This window comes from Malurus melanocephalus, unplaced genomic scaffold, assembly GCF_030028575.1.
Source record: "Malurus melanocephalus ecotype Western Australia unplaced genomic scaffold, MMel_1.1 scaffold_59, whole genome shotgun sequence".
In the NCBI taxonomy this organism is placed as follows: Eukaryota; Metazoa; Chordata; class Aves; order Passeriformes; family Maluridae; genus Malurus; species Malurus melanocephalus.
In genome coordinates, this window is record NW_026623291.1 from 2298006 (window position 1) to 2306105 (window position 8100).

An 8100-nucleotide genomic window follows, 5' to 3' on the forward strand; every position below is an offset into this window, starting at 1 on the left:
CCGCCGGTATCTTCCTGCCCACCGGCATCTCCCTGCCCGGGGGCATCGTCCGCCGAGCATCCCCGCCCCGGGAACCCCCCGCCCCGGGAACCCCCCTCACTGATCCCCGGTGGCGGTGCGGGGCCCGCGCACCCCCCCACACCTCGGAGCAGGGGGAAAAAAACCCCGAACAAAAGGCCTGGGAAGGTGAATTTCAAATGAAAGTCATCTGTGTGTGTGGGAGCCGTGAATCACCCTGGCTCGCTCCAGAAGCCGGGGTGATTTTCCCTTCGCTTTCCTTACATTATCCTGCTTAATTTTTAACGAAATAATTACTAGCCGCTCGGCTGATGAGGTGCTTAATGAATGACGTACCAGCAGCGGGAAGCAAATCCAGCCTTTATTACGTGAAACTTGCAAAGGCAGCATATTTCTGTTTATTCGTGCAGTGTCTTCTGGCTATCAAATTAAGAATTCCGGTCAGGTAATTGTGGRGATACAGAATGCAACTGGACCGAACAGGGACAACGGATTCCCTGATAGCACCTCGCTCCTGCTTTTGTGCTGTATCAATACCTGACTGATCCACACCAGTGACACAAAGCCTTGAGTTTATTAGTGGAGTGTGGGCACTGATGGAGCCGGTGTTCCCTGGGGAGCAAGGTGAAGGCCATCCTGTCTCACCTAAGAGGGAAAGCCAAAGGTTTTCTCTTTTCTAGGTTTGTTTTTACTGGGGTGTTAATTTTTGTGCACTGTGAAACGTTGTTGCTGAGCTGTCTGTGCTGCGGTAAAGCTTAGAAGAAAATGCTGTAAATTTGGTACATCGTCTCAGACTGGCGTGAAATAATCTAATTCTCCTTGCTAATGTTTGCCTCGTGCCAGCTTATCATCAGGAAAGGGAAATGCTGTGTGTGTGCTTAAATACTGTGTTAGTTTGCTGCTTTTGAAGCAAAAACTTGCAGGCCGCAGTCACCCAGTGGCTGAGCAGTGGTGGTTCACCCATTTMTCTGGGTAAATTAAGCTCTCCAAAGTATGCAGAGCTGCAAGGATTTCCTTTGGAAATGCGTCAGGRTTGGACCTATTTAAATTCTTGAATTGTAGCAGCCTCCTTGAAGTGGAATTTATTCTTTTGACTGCAATTTCATTAGAGGCATTTTCAGATTTTCAGGCATCTTGGTTTCAAGTTGCTTAGGATCAGTGTTTGCATTTTTGTTTGCTTTTGATAGAATATGATAGAATCGTAATCTGACTAAGGGATCCTGAGAAATATATGCCACATTAATTTGCTTTAATGAATTAGCTCTAATGAATCAARTACGTTATGCCCTGGGAGGGAGAAAATAAGGGAAGCAAAAGCTGGAGTGGAAGAGAAATTGACATTAATATATAGAGTGTAAGATGAAAAGAAGTTTATTTTTATTGAGCAGCTTCCTGTGGTTTTCTTGCCATGCTCTAAGGGCTTTGGAGAAATTCGTCATGTTGCTGGCAGTGCAGAATCTGTTTTGTGGAGAACTCGGGGTTTGGAGATGGGATTTTCAGCCAAAGAGCTTTTTGTAASCATAAATAAATACTTCTTTCTCTCCCTTATTTATTTCATCTTTGGGATTGTCCGTAGCATTTAAATGAAAGGGATTGGAATGCAACATGGTCATTGGATGTGTTGTGTTGATAAATTGCAGGTTGGAGGTTCAAGTGGAAGATTCTCCTCCTTCACAGGGTGGCTGTTTGCTATATTTCACCATCATTTATCAATGATTGCCTGAAAAAAGTAATGTTTTGTAGCATGTTTTGTCTTCTAGTGTAGATAATAGTCTATGTTGATTATTCCCAGGAAGTACAAACACTGTTTAAGCTTTCCTGAGCACCCAGTGATCCATGCAGGAGCGTGTCCTGGTTTGCAGTGGATCGCAGGCAGCTGATGTGGTTTGTGGCTGAGGTGGCATCATCACYGACCTGCCTGCACCAGGGAAACTGCCCAAGATGGCTGGAGCCTGTCAGAGGCTTGTTTTGCAGGAGATGATTGGAACAGGAGCTGGAATGCAGCTGTGGTATKGACAAGCTTCTTGCACCATTCTCACCTTGCTGCGTGAAGGCATCCATTGGGTCAGTGGGGTTGTTTGGATTGTTGTACTTTGGAAAACATGGAGCAATACCAGAGTATGTCTTAAAAATTTTCATGCTGGAATGAGTCCCGAGGAGGGCATGAAGATGCTCCTGGGGCTGGAGCAGCTCTGCTGTGGAAGACAGGCTGAGAGAGCTGGGGTTGTGCAGCCTGAAGAAGAGAAGGCTCCAGGGGGACCCTAGAGCCCCTTCCAGTACCTAAGTGACACCAGTGCTTGGAGTGACAGGGCAAGGAGGAATGACTTCACACTGACAGAGAGCAGGGTTAGATTGGATACTAGGGAAGAATTCTTCCCTGTCAGGGTGGTGAAGTGCTGGCACAGGTTGCCCAAAGAAGCTGTGGCTGCTCCATGGAAGTGCTCAAGGCCAGGCTAGACTGGAGCAACCTGGYCTTGTGGAAGGTGTCCCCACCCATGGCAGGGGGTTGGAACTGGATGATCTTTAAGGTCCCTTCCAACCCAAACCAGTCTGGGATTCCATGAAGCTGACAGCGTGAGTGAGCCTGAGAGAACCTTGGCCTCACAGGTTCTGAGTTTGGCAGGTGGTGGTTGTCAGCACTGATGYTGTTACTCATTGTAGTTTCTCTTGTGGTGAGCTTCAAGAGGGATTTTTGTCTGTGTTAAACAGTGTGATAGTGAATATTAATGGAAGCCTAACTRGTTAGAAATCATGTTTTAGGTTAAATATGAAAGCTGCTGTTCTGACTCTATTTTTTGGATTTATGAACTCAGTTGCCAGAATATCCGTTCTGGGAGAGCGGGCACAATAGAAGGACCTTCAGCAAATCCTGTCTATTTTGACCTAGAACAGCAATGCTGTAACTGGCCTTTGATATTTGCCATATTTCCCTCTTTTATCAGTTTGCCAGATKTAAATCTATTTTTAAGTAACTTGAATGTTAATAACCAGATCAAAATATTTTTCAGTATGTTTGGGAACAGGTTGCCTGAACTTTCCTGCAGAGCTTATACCTGGACTGAGCAGTCCAGCACTCTTCCCAGAGTGTGCAAACCAGCATTTGCTGGCAACATCACTGCTCTCCTGTCAAACCACAACCAGGAGGATTAATTTAAGGTACTTTTAATACATTAACTGATTTTGCTCACAGTTTGCTCTTGAGCTGTGCAAGTCCTCTTTGTTTGGCTTTGCCTCTGCCTGGGAAGATGAGGATCTTCTGTCACTCTCCACTGGCCTGAGGAAAAGACATTTTCCAGGRGCACRAGTGTGCAGCTTGGCGATGGCTGGRTTTCTGTGAGGTGACCTCCACCTTATCAGCAGATGGCACAGAGTCCTGCAGTGAGCCTGTCCCCTGTGTCAGGTGTGGCCACCTGGGCCATGGGACAGATGGGACATGGCAGAATCCAGAGGGAGGGATGAGGAATATCACCAGTGACCAGGACCAAAGTGAAGCATTGCGCTGTTTCTTTTAATCTGAAGAAGTTGTTTTCCGAGTGCTCTATTAATTGAWGTAATTTGAATTAAGCAGTACTGATGCTCTGTTGGTGATGCTGGTTGGTTTACCAGTGGCTATTTTCAGTCTTGAAAGAAAGGAGTTTGAATGGTGCAATATCTTAGGATTTCCTTAGAAGCTCAGTTGAAATATTGTCTTAATCAATAAAAACATACAAAGCACAGTTGTTGGAGAGTGCCTGTGTTACCTTCCGAGCCACTTTGCTTCCTGTTTCAGGCCATGCAAACTGATAGGAGGACCTTTAATCCAGAAAGTGCCTCAAAAGATTGGTAAATTGTCACTTTATTAAAAATAYTTAATCAATATGACAGATGGTTTACCCTTAGCCAATCAAAAGGATTACCCTTTTTTTGTGCATAGAATAGTTAATTCTAATTAGTGGCGTTAATTATGGGGTTTTAATGCATTGGTGATACATTCTTGAACATGAATAATATTGTTTTAGCATATGTTGAAATTTCTTATGTCCTGGCAATTTATTCTAATTCCACTTATCTTGTATCTGCATTGCACTGAAATGTGCCTTTTAAAAGATCTTTTCTYCCTCTTTCATTAATGCTGAAGTGTTTTCAGTGCCAGTGTGTTATAATGCCAAATTCAGTAAAATTTTAGTGTCTTTTTTCCTCTGGGTGCAAGTTTCTCATCTTCTTGTACAAGTATTGAAAAGAGAAAATTGAGGGTTTGTGGTGCACAGGGGTGCAAACAGAATGAGTCCTCCAGGCCCAAGTTAAATTAGCTGCTGCCATCTTCTCTTTTGTAATCTGCTGAAGGGTTTTGTAATGAGAATAGTTTCTCAATGAAAGATTGTAGCTCTCTATTTATTTTTCTTTTTAATATACTTCAGTGGCATGATCTAAACATTGTTGGGTGAATGACTGAGCAAACAAAAAACCTAGTGGCGTTTGGTTACCTCTTACCAAAGCATCACTAAGGAACCTTTTTTTTTCTGTTTTGCGACGTAGTTTGTGTTCATTAACTGGTATTTTTGTGGTGATGGCCTGATGGCTTCTGACCAATGAATGATGCAAGTAAACAGTTCACTGGATCTGCTTGCAATGACAGACAGTGAGAGAAGAGCACAAACCAGAGATCCACCAGCACCCCATGTTTTCCACTCCTGCCTTCTGGGCTTCCTCTTCCATTTGAGAACATACAAATACATGTCTATCAGGGACTGTTTTTAACAGCTTGCTCTAGGAGCACTTACACCATCCTGMGTCTGCTTAGGTCATGYGGAACTTCACAGTCTTTCCTTGGTTTCATCTTGRTTTTCYTTAARTTGTGTTTGRTGTCAGGGATTCCAGAACCTTTACRACTTCTAAAGAACAATCTGTAGAAAAAGTGAATATACAGAACCTCTAGATTGCTCATAATTTTTTAATGGGGAAAGGAGAAGCCCCAAATTCACTGATGTCGTTACAGTCATCTATTATGCAGCTCCAAAAAGCAGAAATTCACAGAGGTCTTCTCTTTGCATTTCCCCTTTTATGTCTTTAATTTTTTGGCTGTACTTCAAATGAAAATATTCTTTTCCATTCCATCTGYCTTTCCATATTTTATATCTTAGCAGGATTTTCTGTTGGTCTGCTATTTTATTTATGTGGGCCTTTGCCTGGGTCAGTTGTCAGAGAATTTTCCTTGTGACTCTGCTTCTCATGGCTCGAGGATTTACTGGAAACACATGATTAGGTTTCAAGCTGCTTGTAGAGGAGGAGGACTTGGGATCCAAACTCCAGATGTTGTGGGCAGTTACTAGTGATAATATCTGCCATAATCTTGAATATGGCAGGTGCAGGAAATTCCTTTTACCAAGGCTAGGCCCTATCAAGTGAGATATTTATAATTTCAGGTTGCTTCCAGAGTTTCCTGAGGGTAAGCAATTAAGGGATTGTTGTTAAAAATATTTTAAGGAATGTCTTAATTTCTCWTCTCTCTAGTTCTAAGGTCATAATGGAAGCTGATGCTCTTGCTTCTGGTAGAAGTACAAGGGGAATGAGTGCACAAAATGGGATGTGTAAGATCCTTTTCAGAGTCTGGAGTGTGACAATGTGTTTTTGGGAGACATGTGACATTGTTATAAAAGCAGGTGGAAGTGAAATAAAATTAATCAGTGTTCATGTGCATTCACTTCACAAAGGCCATATGGGATCCCTGTGAAATCATCTGGACAGGGAATTGAAGCAATGCTKGGTTTGGTTTTAAGATTTGCTCTGGTCCATGTCCACCAGGGGCTGGAGGTAGATCAATGCAGTTCCAGGTCAGACTGATGACAGCTTTGGACCCATCTGATACACCTCACCTGACTTGATCCTTGTGGCATTTTGGGCAGGGGCCCTCGATGGGTTTGATGGGCTCTGGAAGAGTTTAGGAGTGGTTGGTGAGACCTTAGTTGGAGGTCCTGGATCCTGCTCTTCCCAGCACCCCCTGGCATCTCYTCACTTGCTGTTCCTTGAGGAGGAAGGAAAGGACCGTGAAATCCAGTGAAATCTGAGGTGACCTGTTTCTGGGAAGCTATAACTAGACATATTCTTGTCYTAAATTGGATTTAAAAGCCAGTTAACTGAAAAGATTCAGTTACTGTTCAGAGCAGTGAATAGATTTAAATTGTAGGTTCATTCTGACTTGCTGTTCTTTGAGAACTTGAGAAATACTTTCCATGGATGTCTAAACTTAAAACCTAAAACATTTCTTCCTGTGACTTGTCTTGTTGATGTTTTCCATATAAAGGCCAGGGAGTCCCTTGTGCCTGGTAAAAATTATCTATGATGACTTTAACTCTTCTTGCTGTTTTGAGGCTGGTTAAATGTGTAGATGTATAAAATATTATTTTAAAATAAAATGAGGAAAGGTGATATTTTCCAATTAATTTTGTTCCTGTTAAGGATCTCCAGGAGGACATACCCTTGGTTTGGGGGTTGCATGTAGGAATGACATTTGTTTAACATTGTACTGATGGCATCACATCAGAGGTACAGGCAGAGCAAAGAGACATCTGTCACRCTCCAGTGTTAGTGAAAATCAGAGGGAGGAATCAAAACATCAGTCACAAAAACTATACACAGCACTTTCTGACTATATTATCAGCTGTTTAGGTGGAAAAAATACTAAATGTGATAATTCCATACTTTGTGCTGAAACTGAAAGGCCTTGGGAATGGCAGTGATTAAAATATGCTCTAGTGTAATAGCTGGCCTTTTTGTTCTAAGCCTCTGAAATGTGACTCCTGCGTGAAAACCTGGTGTATAAAATCTATATGTGTTCTAATTTTTACCCAATTACAATGTTAGAAAACTCAGTTACGATTAAAGTCTGAACATGGTTTTCCCTGAAGTGTCAGGTTTTCACACTAAGTCTATGGTCTGAAATTCAAGCTGTGTCTTTTCTTATTAAATCACCAGTGTGTTACTGGGAAAATCAGTAGGACAAATGCATTCTTCATTGCCTTATTATTTCTAAATTATGGACTGGCTTTGTTTTTTTCTTTTTTAAGCAGCCATGATATACTGTTGCTAGACTGAGTGGTGGAACTGAGGACATCTTTCATCAGGCAATCTGCAGATTAAATGTATGCAGAGTGAGAGAACAGGGGAAATAAATACCGTTATGGTTTGTGGGGGTGTAGTATAAAATAAATCTTTTTGTTGGTGAAACCACACTGTATGGTTAGAAAATACCAAAGAGTTTGTCTCCTGTAAGAAGATGCCAGTTTAAATTAAAACTGTTTTAAATCYTGCCCTGTGATTTGCTCAGGTATTTGTAGCCAAAAGAGCTGAATCCAGCATACAGGGGGTGTACTGGGTAACACATTCTGAGGGTATTATAAGAATATTGTGGCATTAGCATTGTATTCATAGGGATGCATTGGGGATCACTAGGGAATAAATGCGTTTTCTACCCCAAGGTGCTTTCTCCTCTGATTTACTGTGTGTTTGCCCTGGACATGGACTCTGGTTTAATTCACCTGAGAAGARACAGAAATATTTGCAGTGAAGGCATCACTCAGCCTTCAAAAGGAACTTAGTTGTGTTTTTGTGCCAAAACAAGTAAAAGTTTGAGTAATACAAACTGTGCTGGTCGGTTCAGATTTTATCATGGAATTCTGTAGTTTTAACTCCTTTCACAGTTCTGGATGTCCATGGGCTGGGGATTTGAACAGGACAGGTATGAAACTCATCGTGGCTTTTAAACATTTTCTGTAACACCTGACACCATCCAGAGGGGAGGAATTTGTGGCATGGAGTGAAGAATGTCTTCCATATCATAGCTATATGTATATATATATATATATGTCTGTCTCTATATCCTGGAGATGGTCTCTGGGGGTATTGGTCTGTTTGGGTTTGTGCTCAACCTTCACAGTGGTCAGAGAGGTTTTATCTACAGCCTGCACCCCATTTCTAATCAGAGCATCACTTGCTTCTGGTATATTTTGTTGGTTTTGTTTTTATTTGGCTTTTTGGTTGTTTTTTCAAGCCTAAAATATCTTTTACAACACCAATTGCTCAGTTTCTGTGAGGAAGTGAAATAAT